Below are 23,599 nucleotides of genomic sequence, written 5' to 3'. Positions count from 1 at the left end.
GTTTAATAAGAGCAGCGGAAAATATAGAGAAAAATAACAAAACAAGTATGTTAGCTCCACTACAGCAAATACAAAAGCAAAGCAAAGTGTGTGACAAATGTATGTAGACAGAGGGACTGAAGGACATGTTTATAGAACCCCAGATTCAGATATGCTCAAAAACTATAGCAGTAATCCAATTGCATCACAGATAAGAGGTTCTAAATACATGCAGAACTTAACAGTGCGACGATTCTCTAGATACAAGTATAATGTGACATACATACGTATTGAAAGTCTAACAGATAGGCACCTCCTCCTATCCCTAGCTTCTGAAAATGTGTGCTACAGAATATAGTACCCAAGTTTCGGCACTATTGGATAAGTGGTTTTCTAGATTTATGTTAAACTGCAAAGAGGGATGTCCAAACCTTACGTATGTGCGTTTTCACTACATTCCCACCTTAGATCATTTTTCCATCTACTCTAAAACCAACTTTATCCATTAGCTTATTCTCCAGGAATAATATTGCACAGTCCCACTGGGCAAAGGGTATCCATCATTTGTTTGTTAATATTCCATGTTTGAATGGAAGGCCATCAGACTCATCAATTTCAATTGAATTGACAATGCCTGCTTGGAAAATAATTTGTGAAGCCTGGGGACGAGAAGAACTGACTGGGTGAATAATCGTAATGCTTTGAAACAGAGTGATTACGCTGGACAGCCTTCATAAAATGAGTGACATTATGAGGATGGATGCTGAAGGAATTCTATTACTGGAATAAAAAGTATATTATAGATTTGAATAATTAGATTCCCCTTTTGCTTTGGGCCACATGCCTCTCTCTCTCTCTCTCTCTCTCTCTCTCTCTCTCTCTCTCTCTCTCTCTCTCTCTCTCTCTCTCTCATTTAGCTGTGAGGGTTAGATCCACTTTATCTCCGTTTATGATAATAACTGTTGCAATTAAAAAAATAACAAAGAAGCATGGATGGCCTTTTATTGTAAAGCTAAGCCTCTCCTGGTTAGAAAATAGCTGAGCAAGAGATTTCTGTCACAGCTTCAGTACCCCCCCTCCCCCCCGCCCCAATGCTGTTTGTTTTAGTCTCATCTGCACAATATGTACTGTCCTTTAAGCTGCAAATGTCTGCTAAGCAGACGCAGTCCTTGTTAAATAATCTTTCTGGGAAATTATAGAGCTTGCTGTTTTTTTGGTTCACTCTCTGTTCTCTCTGTACTATATGACAGCTGTTAGTGAATTTGGTGTGCAATGCAGTATGGTTAGGTCCTATATATCACACGATTGCTTTGTTCAAACCCAGCGTTTTAAATCTAGATGTCTGCATGCCAATTCTCCTGATAATGTTGGCTTTCATCACCGGTATTTTGTTTTTTATATAAAGGGTCTGGATGCAGGTGGAATTGATTCAATTAAACAATTTAGAACAGGGCTCGAACAAAGACCAGGAGTGGAAGGGGCAGCTTTGGTCACTCCTGGTTGATATTATTATTTTAAAGTTGTGTTGAACTAAATAAATCCAACTTTCAAATCATTACTTAGCCAGAACACTACAAGACACAGCTTGTAATTTTAAAGCCTCTCCAATGAATACATAAAACAAATGCATCTAATAATTTGAAAAGGAAGCAGCATTTAACCCTTTGAAATCATGAGAAACGGACCTGCAGGACACAGAGAGAAAGTGTTTGCTTTAAAGAGACTCTGTTTGTTAGAATGGGCCTGGTAGACATTTTCTGTACATTATATTACTGTGTAATTAGAAATACAAACAATAAAGCTATGTGTAAAAGTAATCTTCAAAATGATAGATTTTTTTTATTGAGAAAACAGATTTGTAATAAACTGACTGATTTCTTTGTGAACTATATAAAGGCGCTCTCTCATATGAGTTGACCTTGTAGCTATATGTGAAGCAATAAATGTTTTTTTCTTATTTCACAAGTATTTTTTTTTCTTGCAACAATGAACAAAACGTGTATATAAACAATAATGAATCTAATGTGTTGTTATTGTGTTTTTAAAGGTGTTATACCACATTATATCAATACATTGTTATAAGAACATGTCACTAAGGAATGTATAACATCGCTATGGGCTAGTAATGAGTAATTTATATTATTCCATGTTAACAACTGCTTTATAAATTCAGTGTGACCAAGATGTATTGTGCATAGCACATATTGTTTGTGTTTGTTTATAGCATAAGAGAAGCATGGTCTCCTCCCCTTCATAGTATGCCAATATATAAAGAACCTTCTGACATTCTTCACAAACTTGCACGGAAATGTTTCCGTAGTTACTCCAATCTCACATTTCCAGAACACTAGACAGCAGTCTCACATTTCCAGAACACCAGGCAGCAGTCTCGCATTTCCAGAACACCAGGCAGCAGTCTCACATTTCCAGAACACCAGGCAGCAGTCTCGCATTTCCAGAACACCAGACAGCAGTCTCGCATTTCCAGAACACCAGGCAGCAGTCTTGCATTTCCAGAACACCAGACAGCAGTCTCGCATTTCCAGAACACCAGACAGCAGTCTCACATTTCCAGAACACCAGGCAGCAGTCTTGTATTTCCAGAACACCAAGCAGCAGTCTCGCATTTCCAGAACACCAGGCAGCAAACTTGCATTTCCAGAACACCAGACAACAGACTTGCATTTCCAGAACATCAGGCAACAGACTTGCATTTCTAGAACACCAGACAGCAGTCTCGCATTTCCAGAACACCAGACAGCAGTCTCGCATTTCCAGAACACCAGGCAGCAGTCTTGCATTTCCAGAACACCAGGCAGCAGTCTTGCATTTCCAGAACACCAGGCAGCAGTCTCGTATTTTCCTTTCTGACCTCATTAGCGCTTGACGAGTCACTTTATATCTGTTGCTTCCCTTTTTTTCATTTTGTTGTGACAGGATGATATTTACAAAAGGCCAAACCGTTTGTAAAACTGTCGGCCCCTTCAAGCCAAACGAGACATTTTTGTCAGTTGTGAGCCACTCCTTACATCATAGCGGAAAGGTCACTGGCACCAGCAAGCTGCGCAGCACGGCTTACTTAGAGGAAGATGTTGTGTGCTTTTATTTAAATAGAGCAGGGTTTAAGAGAAGGCCATGACATGCATTCAAGTTTATTTATTTGCTTCTAATCTTTTTTTTATTATACACTTCCATTCAGGGCTAGGCTATGTTGACAGTAAATTATACCATGAAGTTTATTGAATCTTATCCCATCATATTTTTTTTTTATTTGCAGCAAGGGACCACTTTAATGTTGAAGTAATATAATGACAAGACAACTAAACAAGTTTGCATGATGGGCCTTCAGCTATATCCACAGTGACTTCCAGTCTCTCAGCTCTAACTACAAGAGCACACTGCCCCCCAGTCCCTCAGCTCTAACTACAAGAGCACACTGCCCCCCAGTCCCTCAGCTCTAACTACAAGAGCACACTGCCCCCCAGTCCCTCAGCTCTAACTCAAGAGCACACTAACTAGTCCCTCAGCTCTAACTACACACACTGCCCCCCAGTCCCTCAGCTCTAACTACAAGAGCACACTGCCCCCCAGTCCCTCAGCTCTAACTACAAGAGCACACTGCCTCCCAGTCCTACAAGAGCACACTGCCCCCCAGCTCAGCTCTAACCACTAGAGCACACTAACCCCCAGTCCCTCAGCTCTAACTACAAGAGCACACTGCCCCCCAGTCCCTCAGCTCTAACTACAAGAGCACACTGCCCCCCAGTCCCTCAGCTCTAAGGGTTGGTTCATATTTTTGTTGCAGATTAATGTGATATGTCAGGTGCAGACAGCTGTGCAGATTCACTCCAGCCTTGAAATAACAATATGCGATTTCAGGTCACAGAAGCATGAGAAAAGGCAGTATGACTTTTCAAAAAAGGCACACATCACAAGAGTGTGGATGACGTGATTCCGACCTGTCATGCAGGGTCGAAGACTCTTGACTCCGACCACAAATTATGTCAGAGTCTGAAGTATGAACCAACCTTAACTATAAGATCACAATGCCTCCCAGATTTAATTTGCATTCAACACAATGTTGTTATTCATCAAACTACTACGTATTTGGAGTACAATAGCCTTCAACACCATTGTGAATTGTTTTATACGCAAATTTACCAGGAATGTTGTTCAATGTAAGTGGATCACAGTATTGTTCAGTACCGTGTAGAAACTCAGTTGTGCATTATTGTAAGCTCATGATTATTTTGTTAATGGAAAATGTGTATGCACTAATAAATATATTGAACAACATTAATGTTTTTTGTTAATGGAACATTTGTATGTAGAAATACATATATACATCAACGTTTTTATTAATGGAAAATGTGAATGCAGAAATAAAAATATTCTTTGACACTAATGTTTGTTTGGTTTTTTTTGTTAATTGACTGTTTATATGCAGGAATAAATACATTATTGGATGAAATGCCTGCATTTACCAATATGCTTCAGTAAATCATAAGATTGAATGGTAAATGTCCAGAAAGCTATTTATTTCTTCATAATTTTGAACATGTACCACCTTTTTTGGTAAATTTTGACATTTACTGGTAAAACTTAAGATTGACCAAATTCTGACTTTTACCGTAATGCAGAAACCGTTTAAGAAACATACTGGCACTGATAATTACATTGGGTGAAGGAATCCAATGACAGTGAGATACTAATATTAGTGTTAATGGCAATGCTTGTTCACATTAATAGATCTAAGAAGCAGTTCTGAGATAATTGGTTTTGGTATGACCTGTCAGCTAGTACAGCATCACCTGATCAATCACATAAGCTGGTAAAACAATTACCACCAAACCCTTATTATAGGTCTGGACGATGCCCAGTCACTATTCAGGCATTGAAAGAATGTGTTACAGTCTGGTGATAACTTAGCTGTGACGTGCATATGACATGCTGCCTGGACACCACTCACCCAATCCGCTTACTCTTCACCCTTCCCGCTCCTTCCTTCTCTTCCCATTCTTTTTCTTCCCTGTGTTTTCCCTTGCCCCTCCATTTATCTTTTCCTTACCATTAAAAATACCATTCCCTCCATCCCTTTTCTCCTCTCTCCTCCATTCCCACTCCCTCCCACTTTGGAGTAAGTGCAGTGCTGATGTCAGCCCTGCCGAGGGCTGGCAGATGTGCCTGTGCTATAACTAGCTGTGCAGATGTGACCAGTGTGCTGATAAAGGCTGAAGAATCATTTAATTAGGAGGGTGCCACTCTCACAGAGTTATAGTGCAGGGCCTGACAGAAACACACCAGGAAATCACTCCACTCGGCTGGGCTGTTTGGTGTCTTCACCATGAAAGCAAGATAGGATTCTTACATTTTCTGCTGTGAACGTATCTAGGTAGAGAAGAACCATTAACGCTTGGGTTTTCTGTTAATGTGCTCTGAGACAATATCTTTTAAGGAATGTGACATCCGCCTAACCAGCTCGAAGAGAAGTTAGAATGAAGGGACCTTTCGCTAATGTGAAAAGTTTATAGTAAGAACAGCCTTTTATAATCCACTGCTGATATATCTAAAGATCTGCTTATAAATCGTAGTTAATCGATTAAACAGTATCAACTCTTCAAAACTACCATCACGATTACCTTGATTAACACAGCAACAAAAAAATATATATTTTAGCAATATCATATTAATGATACAGGTGTTTGTGTTATAAAGTAGGCAAAAAGCTAAATAAATAACAGATTATTCCACAGCAGCTGCGATGCAGATTTGTTTACATCACGTCTCTTGAATTCAGAATTCACATTCAGCTCTCTGAAACATTTGTGTGAAAATATACAATCTGCAGGGGAAGTGGTTTTCTAGACCTACCCACTGAATCCTAGTTTTTTAAACTGTTCTTCATCAGACAGCAGAAATCCACACAGGCTTGGATATCGAAGCCAACAGTCAATTAACTGCCCAGGTCTGGCTTACATACTGTGAAAAAGACTGATTGTAACAGGGAGATAATACAGAATACATGTCAGGAATTCAAGTTGCATCTACATCAGTCAGGAAGGTCACAAAAGTACTACACTGCTCACGGGTTTGGCCGCTTTTCCTATATTGTTTAATCTGGGCTGGCGTCTCACACTGGCGTCCTTACTTTACAAGCCAATATGTAAGCTTATCGCATCCAGCAGGGGCAGAGAAAAGAGCTCCACTGCACAGCCTGATGATGTCCAATTCCTCTGCTAAACTTTCCAGTGCTGTTTAAGCTGTATTGTTAACAGTGACTCACCACCGATAATATTGACTGTATGGGGCTTGAGTATTGTATGCAAACTTCCTTGTACTGTGACTGGGTGTGACTCTATGCAGAACTTATACAGTGTCATAGGGGTTCAAACTGAACTTCAAATCCAGAACACATTAAACCATTCAGCCGATCACAATGTTAGTTTGTCAGTTATTTGTTAATAGCAATTATGTTTGTGCTGGACTTTCCAATGGGATTGTATGGTATTTGAGCAATGCAACTTCATTTGATTAATTAATAATCATTCCACGAATTATATATTTTTTTTTTATAGAGAACTCTGGTTCAGAAATTGTGGTACAAGTCTCTGTGTTCAGCTTTCAGTTAGTCCCCTCTATGAATGGCTAAACAGCTTTGTTTATTCACACAGATGCTGTCCTTCAATCTCAAATTGGCTGGATTTACGTCACAAGGACATCTGTTTGAGCCTCGGAAAGCAGGTCTGTCCTGAGGCCTGTTTGTAGATCAGCCTCCTCCTGAGGCACCATGAGACAATTTCTTGGAAATTATCTAGCATAGAAATAGGTTTTACTGCTTGGGAATGGGTGAAAATCACACAATATTCAACATGTTAGCAGCATAATATGTTCAAGGTATGTGAACTCTTATGGTCTAATACAGTAGCAGTCTGGGGAGGGGTGTTCTATTCAAGCCTTTCAAAAGTCATTTGATTTTAAAATCTGTATTTAAACCCGACATTGACAGAATAAATACCTCATACTACCTAAAGTCCCCAAACACTACTTTCTTGTTTATGGGAAATAGTTTTTAATTGAATCTTGAAGACTTAGGCGTAAATCATACATAACGCGATTTGCATTTTCGTTCTGACAATTTTCAAAGTATACATTTTGTTGTATGTCCTAAGAGAAAATATGTTAATGAAGAGAGCCGCAATATACTAATTTAAATATTTGTTGCGTCATCTTAGCGAGCTCTCTAGTGTTAAGTGAGTTTTTCAAATAAATAATGAAAGGCAGTTTAATCCCATCAGATTCTATAGTGGGGCCCCCACCTTCACCCCCAAATAAAAAATGTGTTTCTATCAAAAAGATTTTCATAATCGTACACGTCTGTCTGACATTTAAAAAGAAATAAAATCGCACACACATACATTTATTGTTCTCAATGTATTTTAAATGCATAAATCGTTGAGCTGAAATAACACTAATGTGTTTTGGGTAGGCTACACATTACATTATGTAAAAATATAAACCTGTACAGTAATCCAATACAGTATACAGTACAGTAGTAAATACCTAAATAAATAGTGAATACCTTGCACATTTTCCTTTTAATTTAGCCTGTAGGCTACCGGTAACACCAAATAAATCATGCTGCTGCATTGTACACATTGGTGTCAAATACGAATAAAAGATTATTTTAAATTGAAACTAAATTATTTTAGCTTTTTTTTTAACTATTATTATTTTTAACTTGGCCTACTTGGTAGACTAGACAATTAGCACATGACTAGACAAAATAGATCATGGTGCCACATTGACAAGTTATAATACTTGCAGGAGGACGGTCAATTCTTGTTAATACGAACTTCAAGGTACCAGTCATCTTTTAAATCAGACAGCAGCTTGAGAATTTTGTGCTTGCTGAGTCTACCTGTGCTTAATTTGGTCTTCATTTAAATCAAAGAGGGTAATGGGGGTACGAAATATTCTTTCTCTTCTCATCCTACAAATCTCTTATTCTTGCTGAAGACAAAGTCTCCTTCTCACAGTGGCCATGGTGAAGGGCTAATATTTTCCATACTACTGCCTTTTGAAGGTTGCTAATTGCGTTTAAAACTTGCTTTCAAAAGTTCTTAACAAATTGATGCAATTGTCACAATTGTCGACAGCTTTAGTACATTTCATTATAACACTGAAACCTCATCTCCACCCCATTTTTTCCCATTTTTTACATATGCAGACAGGCTAAAAGAATTGAATCTGTTCAATCTTGAACAAAGAAGACTACGTGGCAACCTAATTCAAGCATTCAAAATTCCAAAAGGTATTGACAGTGTCGACCCAAGGGACTTTTTCGACCTGAAAAAAGAAACAAGGACCAGGGGTCACAAATGGAGATTAGACAAAGGGACATTCAGAACAGAAAATAGGAGGCACTTTTTTACACAGAGAATTGTGAGGGTCTGGAATCAACTCCCCAGTAATGTTGTTGAAGCTGACACCCTGGGATCCTTCAAGAAGCTGCTTGATGAGATTCTGGGATCAATAAGCTACTAACAACCAAACAAGCAAGATGGGCCGAATGGCCTCCTCTCGTTTGTAAACTTTCTTATGTTCTTATGTTCTTATGAATATATGCAGGAATGCCCATAATTATATTAATCTAAGGCTGAACCGCAAAGAAAAACTGCTGACACAAAGCAATCCCTAAAAAGTACATTTCACTTCAGACTTCAGACTCGTTTGCAACTGGTTTGCGACTACTGCGACAGCCGCAACACTTTAGTACATCTACCCCTTAGTTTCATCAGGAGTCTGTGTTAATGGCCCTCGAGAGCTGAGCTGAACCCTCTTGTAATGCTGCAGCCCATCCAGCTCTCCTGTAATGATTCAGTTCTTTTAGTTTCTCTGGGTCCCCACACACCTTATTCAGATGATTTTCCCTTGCCTTGTTGTTTTATGGCACTGGGGATGGGTTTTGACTGCGTCGTGTCTGTTGAGCGACTCTAACACAGTTTTCTTATCATTTTCTCTTGACCTTTTTGTCCTCTACCTAAATTACTGCTTTGCTTCCCTCCACTGGCTGCATCTGATTAACTGGCTTCAAATAACAGACATCCAACATCCGTCTCTGAGTAAGGAGAGGAGGGGGGTAGTGGAGGAGGGAAAGAAGGAGAGGGAGGGGGATGTGAGCGATGGGGTAAAGGAGAGATAGAGGGGGAAGGGACAGAGAAAGAGTAAGCAGAGACTGAGAGAGGGGAAGGAGAAAAGGAGAGAGGGAGGGAGAGAGATTGAAGAAGGAAGAAGAAAGAAAGAGAGGAGAAGGGGAAAAGGAAAACAAGAGATGAAAGAGAGGATATTAAATGATCAATATTTAGGACATTGGGATCATCAGTACTTGGTTTTAAAGCCTCAATACTTGGACCTGGTTCTTCTATCTGATGGACTTGAATCAGGTCTTGAAAAAGGTACCAGACGTGAGTGTCTTTCTGGAGCATCGTTGGGCAGTATTGAGTGAAACAAGGCTCAACATTGCACAAGAACACAGTCTAAGCACTCTCCCTCCTGTCAGCACTGCAGGGATCAAAAGGGCTGAGGTGGTTTTGCAAAAGGTGGGTTATACATTAATTTAGATAAAAGAGTTCAAGCAAATAATAAGAGCGCTTTGCTTATCGTTTGCAGGAAAGGTCGTGGGAGTGTGCCAGCAAATTGGACAGTAATACTACTTTGACATCCAGTATAAATATGCATCTAACAGTCATTGCTTCAAACAAACAGTATGCTAGTCATATAGTCAAGTGTTAATAGGGTTAAATTGCCAATGAAAAGTGTTGAAAACGAATCAGCTTGGAGATTTCTATGCCACGTATCCTCAGTGAAGAAGCACATTTCTTTTCCAAGTAATCCCTACACTAAAGAGCCCTCCACCCCCAGGCATCGTGACAGAGGGCTTGAGATTGCAGCAGGTCCAGGTTATTCTCTGGAAGTATTTGATCCGCATGCTTCTTGTGAGAATCTGGAAAGTACTGCCTACTCAGCCTCCAATTACCCACCATCACCAGGATTGATATCCTCAGTTTACATGGCCTGTCATCGGCTCAGGAGACGCTGGCACATTGCCTACAGCTAGTCAAGTCTTCAAAGGCTGCTTGTTTGGTGTAAAAAGCTTTGTAGATTTGTTTTGCCGCAATATGTTTTTAAACTTTGTCAATGTACTTAGTATGCTGATTCAGGCTGCTAAAATGTGTCTTCTAAAAAGGTTATTTTAGCTTGTACCTCTCTTGTGTTTAACTTTCAGTCTTAATTAGTTACATCTGTGAGGAGAGACCAAGTCAAAGACAAGATAAACTGATACTCATTAGGGTCCAATGCATTAACTGTGCTTTCCTATGCTTTATCATGCTTTCACTGTGCTTTATTACACATTGCTATGCTTTCACTATGGGAAACTTTTATGAGGGTACTGGCAAACTGAAACTTGAGTTCCATGGGTTTTGATTTATTTTTATTGAGCTGGGAAAATCCTGGTGTGTTTGACATATTATTGGCTGCTAATCAGGGTTTTATTGCACACTATTGACAATGTTAAGGCAGGTACCGTATCTGAGCCTCTGTGTGTTGTTAGTAGAATTCTGTACATTGCCAAGATTTAGTGTAGTTTTTAAGCAGTCAAAAGTGCAACCACAGAAGCAGTATGGAATAGCACCCAGCAAAGTAAAGTACACAGGTATGTAGAAAAAGCCTCTTCATTCAAACAAAACAACACACAAGCCCATGTATTTCATTGTAATGATGCTGCATAGTGCAGCACTCTATTTATTTTTTGCATTTATATAGCGCTTTTTATACAAAAGATGTTGTAAAGCACTGTACAGTACATAGCAGAAAAAAAGAACAAACCAAAATGCATTTGTATAGCATGTCACAAATACAACTGCCACAGTCAGACCATTTAAGTAACAGTATACACATAATACAATAGCAGCAATTTTAAAGTTACATTAAAACCCACTAAGATAAGAAAGCCATTTTATAAAAGTGCGTTTTTAGTCTTGACTTGAAAACTGGAACAGTCCCAGCTTCCCTGACAAAGGAAGGCAGAACATTCCATAATTTAGGAGCTCTACAGGAAAAAGCCCTGCCTCCTGTGTTGCTTTTGTTGACCCGAGGAATAACCAGCAGCCCCACATCCTGTGATCTCAGAGTGCTGTTTGGAAGATACTAGACTATGGGACTTTGACCAATCAATAACCTACAGCATTGATTTATTTTACTGATGACAGATACTGTGCATCTTGTAGTTCACAAATCCCCAGAGGACCATATAGTTATTGCAGCGCTTAAAAAACAAAAACAAAAAAAAAAGTATTACTTGTTGATTTAGTACTATTCGCCTTAGAGAAGACATCAGCGCTATAAAACAAAGAACCACGCTATGGAAACGTTAACCAGGGATGCTGTCACTGTAACTGTTAACCTATTGAGCTCATTGTTTAAATCTGAGCCTGTTTGTGTTTTTTTTCCCATTTAATGGTAAATAAAGCATTATATTTTTTAGAAGACCCTGGGCTTCTCGTACATAAAGGGCTCTCTACAAGGAAGACATATGTTCTATGTTATGGTATTCTATGGATGTACAGTGAAATTCCATTATCAATTGGGAGTGTAGGCATTAAATGAAATTACAGTTATTTATATGACATTTCCAGGACTGAAATATTTACAAATCCTCTAGATTTAAATATCCTATAAGAGACCAGCAGGTTCTTTAAAAATAAAATGTTTAAAATCATTTTGAAATGTTTTTGTTTTTGTACACTGCAGTTATAATTCCTTTCAAACATAGATAGATAGATAGATAGATAGATAGATAGATAGATAGATAGATAGATAGATAGATAGATAGATAGACACTTATGATTAATTATCATAATTTTATAGGTTATGAATTTGTTTAAAAAATAATAACAAAATAAATTAGGTACTAGCTATGCAGATCCCAGGATGCATAATCTGGAACTCGGCCACGAAATCTTCATTAAAAATAAAAGACAAACTTTGTTCAGATCATGTTTTGATTTATTTATTGAAATGCTTGTCAGTTGTAATAAGCAACAATGGCATCAAAACCAAAACCAAACAGACCCAGTGTTTTCCGATGTTTCAAGTGAGTACAGCAAGTTGTTTATTTCTAGTTTTGAGCGGTCCTCATATGCAGCTAGTAATAAGCACATGCACTAGCACACTCTATTGACTCTTGAGTAGAATACCATAACTGGGGATTTTGATTCAATGTTTTAACGCTCTTGCTCCATAGCCCATATTGCCCCCAGTTCTGAAAAAAAAACAGCACCATCTAGTGTGTGAGTGGTAGAAGTGCTTCTTTTTTTTTAACACAAAGCTGTTTTTATTTTGCATGCAGCCCGGGCTGTAGTGATGAGAACGTGCTTCAGTCCAGTCTCGCTGCAGGAGAGCAGGGGAAGTGCAATGTTTTCTCATCTGTGATTGAAAGGCAGCTTGAGAGCCTGGTCTGGGCAGATGCCTTCCTTTAGCAGTGCGCACTGTGGTTTTAATGAGAAGTGATTGCAGAGCTACGGGATCACGCTCAATACCTGTAACTCTCGTCCTCTCTGTACCTGACATCGGGTAACGGGAGATGGCGTAGGTTTGACAAAGTGTCTGCTCTGCAAAAACAAGCTGCTTCAAATACAGGCCCCACAGGCCACTGATGTGTGACATTTAGCTCTTTCACGCACAGTACACAGTACTCAGGACACAGTAACTGCTGTCTTGCTCTGACACCGATAGGTAAGAGGCTACAACAGTGGCGGAGCCATTTAAGGACTGCTACACACCACAGGGCCTGTCGGACTTAGAGGAGATATTTGTGTATCTATTCAAATTTTCAGGGGGCTAGTTGTTTCATGCAATCACTGTGTATGTTATATAATTGTGATGAAGGCCAGCTGCCAGGAATCGAACTGCTTGAGTTGCAGAAGCTGTTCACGTACCTCAACTCGTGTGATATTCTATTAACTCTAACCTGGATCTGCTTCGAATTGGTACGGTGTGCTTTCGAGATAACTCAGCTTGAAGAACGATTAACAAAGCACAGCAATGTGAAAAACAGTGAAAGCACAGTGAAGGATAGCGGTCAGCTTTGCAGAGTACATCCTTTTTGAAGGGTTAAAGGAATATATCAAGTCACGATCAGCACAGGCGAGAAGAAGTGTGAAGAGAGTTAGGAAAATGAATGTGATCAAAGCCGTCTATGTGCAAAAGAATAGAGCTTTCATGCAGAAGCACCAGCTGGCCCGGGACTTGTACAATCTGAAGATAAACAGAAATAGATCACAGTGTATCTGGGCTCTGCTTAGCGTTTCTGTGTTGGTCCATACTCACTAGGTAGAAATCTAAAGACACTCTGGAGCATATTCTACTGATCTAAAACAACAGCAGATTGTCTGAAGCAGTATTGTACTCTTTGCTGTATTCCTGCAGCAACTTCAGTTCCAAACTTGGACTGTTCTTGAGACACACACACACACACACACACACACACACACACACACACACACACACACACACACACACATATAGTCAGTTTTGGATTGCTTCCTACATTGATTTATAAGCAATGATAATTCGGCCACATAAGAATGATAATGCCCTTTAATTAAGGCCAATCAGTGGTAAGTGAATGTGTTTAATAATAAGGCAGTGATTAATGCTCGATCACTACACCCCATTCGACAAAATAGATTTCCACCAGCATTGTAGGTACTATAGGTAGGCATGCTGCAAAATTGCTAAAAGTTACTGTGCACAAAATGAAGCAATGTAACTGTGTATAAAATACAAGCTAGATAAAGCCATGGTAATCTTTTTGAAGAGGACTGCAATTTACCAACCATCACGAATGGTGGAATGATTTTGCTAATGATTTGACAGCAAGGGATGTTTGTACAGAGAGCAGGTGGTGAGATTTTGTTTAACACTTATGCAAAGACATTGAAGATCCTTCTTTGATAAGAAAGAATGAGGCTGTTTCAGGATCTTGCATTGTTTTTTACAGAGCAGTGGAGCTGACTAGTAAATATCTTTAAAAATCAATGTTCTTTAAAAAAAAAAAAAAAAATAAATATCATACCTGAAAAATGCTCTCAATTTGATGGGTGCACAAACACGTGTTCATGCACCAGTGTTTTAAAAAGAGATAAAAACCAGTGCGATGCAGATAGCAGAAACACAAATGGCAAATAGAGAGAGGAGTCTAAATGGGCAATTACTGATACAGCCAGAAGGTCTCTAGTCTGAATGGAAAAAAAGCACATGAAATTCAGTGCAAAGGTGATGCCGCTGAACACTTTGGATGATGTAACTCTGCTCAGTGGTTCTGTTAAGTTATGTGAGAGCCCGTGGTTTTAAGTAATAGGTTTGTTTTTAAACTAAGCTGTATTCTGTAAGACTTTAAGACCAAATTTAAAATCCTAGTGCGATCCCATTGTAATAGTACTGGGAAATCATATGGTTGAGTGTCATGTTTTATTACATGTTGCTAATAATGTAATTTTGGATTTTGTGCTTGTAAGGATCAATATACAGTGTAACTACACAACAGGCTCACCTCTTATTAGTATTATCAAAATGATTTCTGCTTCCCATTTATTGTGTTAAATAATTGTTTTGTACAATGCTGCTGATAATAAAAAAATATTTTTAAAAAATGAAACATTTTTTCCTGTTTTTTTTTTTTTTTTTTTTAACTGCTAAACTGGTTGCTCTCCATCTTTACAGGGCTGTGAACACAACTAACCTTCTGCACTTAAATACACAGAGCCTGCTGTTTATATATATTGTAAGTACATTTCACAACTGCTCCACACTGAAAAACAAGTCAATTAAAATCGTTTGGAATGGTTTAGCGTGTCGTTTTTCTGACCTCCTTTTCCAGCGTAAACCAGTCTGATCAGAAGGTCCAGACCTCAAGATCACACCTTTTGTTTTTGCAGTTAACAGGTCTTTACATGACTGATGTTATTGAATGGCACCCAAATATAAAAAAAATGACAGTAATATACATTAGATTGTCCTTAACTAAATATGCAGCTGATATTTACGGCTGACTCGGCCTTGTATTTGTATAATGCTCATACAACCTCAACTGCAAATAGTTTCCATGGAAACATTATATGTAAACAGAAGTGGTACAGTAAGGAGGGCCAATCAGAGAAGTAGATTCAAATATGTCACTTTTTTAACTTGCTAATTAACTTTGGTTTAGGGAACTATAGGATACATAAATGTTAAAGACATCAGCAATTTCTCAATGGCACATATGTCCTATAAGAAGGTGTTAAAGCTGTACATATAGGTGCTGACAGAGTCACATGTGTGTCATGTGACTTTACCCTGCCCTTGTATGGCTAATCCAATATAACAAGGCCTGTTGGCCAACGGGTTGCCAGCCGATTGGCTGTATGCTGTTCATTCTTACGGGATGCTTTGGATATGTAGTGCAGAAGTAATGTTCTAGCTCTGTTCATTTCTCAGTGTTGAATTACCATCACAGCGCAACATTGTAGCCTGGGGACTGGTCTGTGTAAGGGATAGCCAATTCCAATGTAGTTCCACTTACATTAACAACATTGCCTTTGGCCCATAGTTTCTGCAAGTGATAGCTATTCCCAGTATACTGCCGGTGCATTTGAACTTTTTGCCTGGCTGATGCACATTGCCATTGATCGAGGGCTTTAACTCTCTGTCTGAGTCTTGTTTGAAACCTAATCTGTAAAAGCCTTGATATTACTAGCAATGTTTAGGGCTGTGCTTACTGGAAATGGTATTGACTCCACCACCTGCTATCTCCATGAATTGCACTGCAAAGTTCTGGTCAAGACAAATCGCAATTTGCCCCATATAAATACATAGGATACCCACCTCCAATCAGACCCCAGGAAAAGGTCACCTGGGAACTTATTTATTCAGTAGCAAAGGACTGTGGAAGCTGTAGTTCGAACCCACAGTCTGGTTAAGTATCATAATTCAAATGGAATTATTATACACTTTACTAATACATTCCCTATTGAATGGAATTCAGGATACATTCTTCACTTTCTCCCTACACTTTAGTTTTAATATAATTGATTTACAATTGATTGCTAGTTTGAAAGGACCACCATGAAAATAATATGCAATCATAGATCACGTGTTGAAAGTTTTAACCTTGAATAACTTTTTGTTTATATTCAATGCTAATTCAATGTTACCTTGGATTCATTCATTGTTAAACATACGCGGAGCTTGATTTAAGGAAAGCGATTCCCTGAATTCATCCATGCAGTGCGCTTGTTCTATGCGCTTGTTCTGACTTTTGCTTATTCAGTGCATCCGGGTAAGAAGAAATTCTAACAGATCAACCCTGTTTTGATAGTAAAGCTCGTTTATAAGACAGATACTGTAAAAAGGTAAGGAGGACTGTTGTTTAATTCTGCGTCATCGTTAGCTGGAGTTTTGTCAGTCAGCTAGGGTAGCAGCTTTTCTTTCTGTTCAGGTGTGTTGGAAGGTGAATCTTGGATTGAGCTGTAGGCGGTGATTAGACAAGGTCTGCTGGACCCATCTCTTGTCCTGTCCTGGTGTTCTCTGAACAAAACGTCCAGCGAGCAGGAGCTGAGCAGGAGCCGAGCGACCGTGTAATAGCGCAGCTGCGTCACAGAAAGGTCTTTCTAGAGTGATATTGATTTATTACTACGTATACCGACTGCTTAGAGTATCAGAGTATTACTGGAACATAGTTAAATTCAGGATTGAGCAGAGCCATTTTATTCAGCACACAGCAAGGTGCCTCTTTGGGGGTCACACGACCAGCGATGTTAGACCAAGTCAAGTGGGAAATTAGTGTACAGAGGCATTTCACAAGGCAATCATGTGGAGGAACACAGGCCCTGTGACTTGCAGCTTGAAACATGTGCCTGCTGTGTTCTAGAGCAACCATAGTACTTTCATGACAACTTCTCTTCCTGAACGTTATGGAAGCTACCAAAACACCAGTGAAGGTTTTCGCTGGTGTCTACTCGACATAATACAGCAAGGCTGTACAATGTTCCAGACTCTGAAGTAGTTCATTATATAACTGTACCTGTTCAACCTGGAGTGCAATGGCCCTCCAGGACCAAGACTGGACACCCCTGTATGTTCGGACTGTATGCTTCCTGGGCACTGCATCCATCCAGTTCACCCATCTCCCTCACGTCTTGTTCTACTGGGTGTGGCACCATTTCCCAGGAGAAATGGGCAGATCTATATGGAAAGTTGTCATCGTCCCGTGGAGCCCTTTCCCTCTCCCACAGCAGTAATCAAACATGAGGTATTTGTATCTCTGTAGCATTTAGTGGTTGCAGGGCAGGGTTTGTGCCCCTCCTCCGTGTCTGATGCAGGCATTGGAATCTGTGCCCCATGAGCATGGCTCTCCTGCTGGCGTCTCAACTGCCGCTGCCAGCTGTATTTCTAAGTCGGCTCAGATTCTGCTTGCTGGATATCAGGCTATCGGCTTAGAGGATGTCTTAATTTTTTTTATGAAAAATAAAAGATGTCTTATGCATCTGGGCTGCCTATACCAGATGTTGAATACATTTCTCACTCTGTAATCCAATGTTCTTTTGCAGCTGTGGGGCTTAGCGCCAGGGAGTCTATATAATACAGTCAAACCTGTATGTAACGCAACCGACCAATCAAAGGACTATCTGAAATATGCCAGATTTATTAAGGTCTTTACGTCATGTTTTCACCATGTTTGTTGTTTTTGTATAAAGAGGAGTTCATATATGTATATGTTTTTACTATGGGAAACTTGTTAAAGGGGAGTTGCTAAAGCAATTCATACCAACTATATAATAAATGCTCTGTATATTAGACAAACAGCCAGACAGCCTAATGGCTTTCTTATTGCGCATATAAAATGAATTGGATAAGGAATTAAGAAATTGAATTGATGTCATGCAACCAGTGCTCCAACTGTGTTTCCGCGGGCAGCAAATGTAATCAGACTGTCTAGTTACATTTCTTTGTAACTAAACTGTATGAGTTACTGTGCAAAGTTTAGAACCCGTTTACCTGTTTGGAACCTACTTCTACCAAATGGAAGACAAAAGGAATACAGAGTTTCTCTTACAAGCAATGACAAAGTAGACCCACAATCACAAGCTAGGATATGAGGATTCTCAGCCAGGAGCAGTGCTTTCAGAGGGCGGCGCGTTGTCATGCATTGCTGCTTTTTTCATCTGTGTCCTGTTTGCATCCCGCAGCATAACCATCAACTTGTTTTCATTTAACTGCTGAAAATGTGCCTTTTCATTAATCACTTCCCCCTTAGCACGCTCTATTGCTAATTTCAAACTGGAAGGTACCATCTCAACCACACGGGGGGGGGGGGGGGGGGGGTTAAAATTGGAGAATTGCTTTGATGCCTGTAATCTCTTTAATTTCCCATGTGGAAAGTATTATTGCAAATAAAATCAATTGAAGTATGTCATATTAAATAACTGCTTTATTTTGTTGTTTCAGATGCATTTAGGATTGTGAGTTCCTTTGTTCTTCTTGTTGCTCAGGTATTATACTTCGGTCTCGTGGTGATGGGTTCTCAGGCTGGTTATGAAGTCTCAAATCAGCCAGCATGTTGGCTTTCGAGCCTGCTGAAGCCTATCTGGGTGAAACTTTGCTTTGTTTTTATCTTTGTTATAATAATAATAATAATAATAATAATAATAATAATAATAATACAGAATGGAAATGTGATCTATGATCTAGGGGCATGGTGTTGCATCTCTATTTTCATCAATTGTGATTAATGTTGGGATATCTGGTGAACTGATCCCAGAGGTAGCACCCAATAATGGAAATTATTGTATTATAAAATAGTCTGTGTGTGATATTAGCTTCATGATCTGGGCTTTCCAGCCACTGAAATCACATGGAATTGAATTGCTTCCCTGTGTCGGTGAAGGATTTGGTGCTCTGGATTGATAATGGCAGGGGAAAGATCAGGGTTGTGCTGTACAGCTACAGCAATCAATATCAATATTACAGATCCTCACACACTCTGCCAGGGCCAAGATCAGAAATAACTGAAGCAGGCCCCAGTACTTGCTTTGTTGTTTTCCTTCACCTGCAGCATTTGATACTGTCGATCGTACCATTTTAATGGCTCGAACTGTGCTAAACTGCTTTAAATCATCTTATTAATAGATGGGATTTTGTTTCCTTGGGAGGTTCAGGATTATCTGCAATTACCTGGGTTTCCATTCTTGGTCCCATATTATTCTCTTTATACATTCTGCCTCTGGGGGAGACATTTCGTAAACACAGTGTACATTTTCACAGCTATGCTGATGACACACAGCTTTATATTTCTGTGAAACCTGGGGCTCCTTCTGCGGTCTATGATTTAATTGAGTCTCAATGATGTAAACATCTGGATGTCTCGAGATTTTTTGCAGTTAAACTCAGATGAGACAGAAGTTTTGATTCTAAGTTCTCAGGCAGCAACAATTGGAATTGGCCAATTCTCTAAAAAACAGAGCTGAGTAATTTTAATTCCACCATCAAAATCAGAGGCCAGAAATGTGGGGTTTATATTTGATTCTGATTTATGTTTTGAGGCTCATATTTGTAATGTGTATCATCTACGAAATATACCGACATGATTTAAGGTCGTCTGATTCTGGTCTTCTGTCCCTCCCAAAGATTAAGACAAAAAGGAAAAAAGACAGAGCTTTTCCTTATGAATCTCCCAGATTATGCAATAAACTGACATCTGACTTTAGCAATGCAGAGTCACATCATATTTTTAAATCAAGATTAAAAACAAAATGTGCCTCTCTTTTTATCGCTCTACAAATATTGATGCTTTTTTTTTGGTGTTTTGATTTATTTTACTTTAACCTTTTCATGCTCATCGTTTTTTTATTGTTTTAATTTATTTTATTGTAATTTATTTTGTTTTGATTGACTTGTAAAGCACTTTGAGATACTGTTGTATGAAAGGCGCTATATAAATAAATAAACGTATTTACTTACTTACTGCTTCTTCTCTGAAACTAGAGCGTGTCTGTTATAAATTGGGGCACAGCCGTGACACAGTTATACAGATACATTATGTAGGACAGAGGAAGTTAGCCTCATTTTGTCTTTTGTGAGCTGTATTTATTTTTATACTTTGTGGAGAGTCTGTTGAGAATTAAGAGCTCTGCTGACCTCAATTGGAAGAGCTGCTCCACTAGTTTAGTGGTAGAATTCTCATTCTAGTGTGCAGAATTCAAGCCACAGTAGCAGGTACAATCTGTGGTTTCATTACTGGTTATGCTGTTATCTATTTCCATCAATCTGGTGGACTTTCTTCACTCCTGAGAATGAGTTGCATTTCAGTCATCTAAATTTCTTCAGTTAAACATCTATTGCCATTCTCTGCCATGTGTATTAATGTGTTAGTTGATGTTCACTGTTCAGTGCTTAGAGCCAAGCAAGTCCCAACTTCGTTCCTGGGTGTTTGTAATTCTCATAATAGCTTTATATAAATAATTTTATAAATGTAATCCCCACTGCTGCCAAAACAGGACAGCGCTGTGAATGCAATGTTTCATCTCAGCAGGGCCTTCTGTTAACAGTGTCTAAATGCACTAAATCAACGAGTGCATTAATAGGCTGTACTGAAAAGCAATGCATGAATAATCAACCAGCTTTACTGTAAATAACTGTGGAAATGCTATGCTTGATACGTTGTTTCTACAAGGCGATGTGAGCACATTGAAATAAATCAGTACCTTTTTTTGGTTTATTAATTTATTTTTTTTATTAATAATGCATGAAAAGGGCCAGTTGTAAGATATTTGCCAGTCTTTTGTCTTATGGCCATAGACATGTCATTGTTTGGGATGATGATTCTCTGAATTGAAAAGGGCTTTCATTCTCAATGTTCCCCTTATTCTTATAGTATTCAAAACATGATACAAAACAGTTACAAAATCTCCTCCATGCTTTCATTGCTGGACTAAGTCCCTGTCCAGATGTAACTCCACACCCTGTATAGTTGACGATAGGCACATTACGTTACTGGTTCTGTGTCCCGTGTTGTCGGTATAGCAGTGTTATATTTTTAAACACAACGCTGACTCTTTTGCCATTTTGACGAACCACATCCGTGGTCGTAAATCAACTGGACAGTCCCTTTCTCATTATTTACTCAGGAGCGTTCGTCAGTTTCTGTCAGAGCACCAACATTGCTGCAATATTCGAACAAAATGAATCCCTAGCTGATATACCTATGATGTGTGAATAGAAGTCTTCAAACAAAAAAGAATAACTGCTGCGATGATGACTATATTGGACACAGCAACGCTAAAGTAATGTGTTTCTTGTAAACTTTGCATGGGGTTCTGTAACACTTTTACACATGCTGTGTGACTGCAGAGCTCCTATAAATATTGATCGATCAATAAAAAAGGAACACTGGCCATCTCTTCAAGGATATGAAAGACCCTGCTGTCCAATTTAGACACTCAGGGGTTTGCTGCACACACCTGAAATTGTTTTGATTAAGAAAATTGGAAGTGAAAATCGCTTACCTAAAAATGTTAATTTGCAAGCAGAAGACATCTGAATCGAGTTATTACTTGTGTTCCATAAATGTGGGGGGCTAGTATTCCATTTGTACTGTGGGGTCTCAAACTCCACAACTCCACCGCCCTCACCCTCAAACCTTACCTTTCCTGCAAACCCTCACTAACAATAGGTTGTATTAGCAAAGCCAGAACAGCTTTTTGGGCCCAAGCTATATTACCCTACAAAGCACACCTGCGTTGCATTCTCACAAGGGTAACCCTGTGCAAAGTTTTTAAAATTAAATAAAGCATTTTCCGTAAAATAGCCAATAAATGAGGACAATGCTTTATATAAATGAAGCCCATAGATAACTGAGGTTGTGCAAGAGAGATTCATTCGAAAATATTTCCAGCAAATACCCCCTGGCTCTGAGGCGGACCCCTGTGTATTCACTCCTAAATCAGGATAGATTTTAGAATCAATGCTTTCTCCATTGCGCTGCACTGCCTGTCAGAAGAAATATTTATGGGCTCAAACGACGTTAATTTAGAGCCAGAGATATAATGGTATTTATCACAGCAATACACAGCACCACACAGGGTTTAAAACCATTTTAATAAGGGTTATCAATATGAAGAGCCTTTTTAGAGTTAAAAGATTATAACAGGAGCAAGCAGTGTTAAGAGGACCCTGCACCCTGTCTCTTAAAGAGCTGTTCAGTCTCCTTGACCTTTCTTTTCTGGCTGAATGCAAAGGTACCAATTGAGCTAAACTTTATGTTGTTTCAGTCCACCAGGATTCCAGAGGTGAAAATGCATTACCCATTTCCTTATATAAATATTGCCATATGACATGGTAAAAGTATACCAAAGTGTAATAAACATGGTAAACCATAGAAAAACAGGTGGTTATATATCATGTCACATCAACCAATCACTGTTAAGAATATATTATTGTGGAAGCATGATACATTTTAAATTATTTTACAAATGTACCCATGTGCTGTGGCTGATGCCAGTTTCTGTTTTTTAAGTTCTTCTTCTTTGTGAACAGTTATTTTCCAGGGTACTGTATTGTACATCTTCAGAGTTTCCAGAGTAATAAGCTGGCAAGTGTGCAATATGATAGCAATTCTATCTCAGGAGAGTCCAGTTTACTCATCAAAAAACACTGTGTAATTGGCGCTCCATTAACCTTGAACAATTCACTCTTCCCCTTAGTACGTGCTGTTTTGTAAAATGCAATTGCATTTAGTTTACATATTTGAGAGCTTGCATTCAAAGCCTGCTAGAATCAAGGCAAAATGATCTGCAGTGTACCGGTAAGGTGTATCATCCTGGTTCAATAGACAAGCTGAACTGAATAATATATACTTAAACCTGGACTCCCTCCAAGGAAATTCTTACACTAGCTTGTATAATTAGGTCTTATTTATTATATGCTACTGTGGCCTGTGCTGTTTAAGACAGACACGTCTGTGTTAAAAGCCTCAAAGGTAAAATGAGTCAAGGCTTTCAGCGTTCTGCAATGTTAAACAGCTGCATGCTGTCTTAAATCCTGAATGAAAGAAATCAACAGATAATGGGTCCTGTTCCCACTTTGTTTAACCCTTTCTTGTATATTGACCTCATATTGGGATGTATAAAAAAAATATCTTCTAGTCTTTATATCTGGACATATAGAAAATACAAACGCATGAGGATCTCACATGAGGATGCAGTTTTTTCCCCAAATGGAAAAAAAAAAACAGCTTAATTAAAATTATGTTTATTATGTGTCCAAAACAACGTTCCAATATTTTATGCATGAAAGGATAAAGACATGTCTATGGTTTTATAAGGAGAACAAGCTCCAAACAGATGTTATGAATGTCAAACCTTGGACAGGTTACAAAAACAGACTTGCATATGATAATATTGGTGCGAAGATAATTATTTTCATATGCTTTATTTATTTCTTTATATTTTGCAGAACATCGAACTCGGAGGTCTCTTCAACAACTCCTCACCACAACATGTGCTGTCAATGTGAGTTTTTC

General features: G+C 38.8%; 1 protein-coding gene across 3 annotated transcripts in view; it reads left to right on the top strand.

Moving 5' to 3' along the window:
- Window positions 1-23,599, top strand: part of LOC121319376 (disks large-associated protein 4-like) — a 108,100-nt gene that overhangs the window by 35,703 nt on the left and 48,798 nt on the right. For all 3 annotated transcript variants that reach the window (XM_041256758.1, XM_041256759.1, XM_041256761.1), the window contains exon 3: window positions 23,533-23,588. The gene's annotated coding sequence lies outside the window, so the exon portion shown is untranslated. The remainder of the gene's footprint in view (window positions 1-23,532; window positions 23,589-23,599) is intronic.

Source organism: Polyodon spathula, chromosome 8 (assembly GCF_017654505.1).
Source record: "Polyodon spathula isolate WHYD16114869_AA chromosome 8, ASM1765450v1, whole genome shotgun sequence".
Classification (NCBI taxonomy): Eukaryota; Metazoa; Chordata; class Actinopteri; order Acipenseriformes; family Polyodontidae; genus Polyodon; species Polyodon spathula.
The sequence above is the reverse complement of the archived record's forward strand: the minus strand, read 5'-3'. Positions and strand labels throughout refer to the sequence as shown.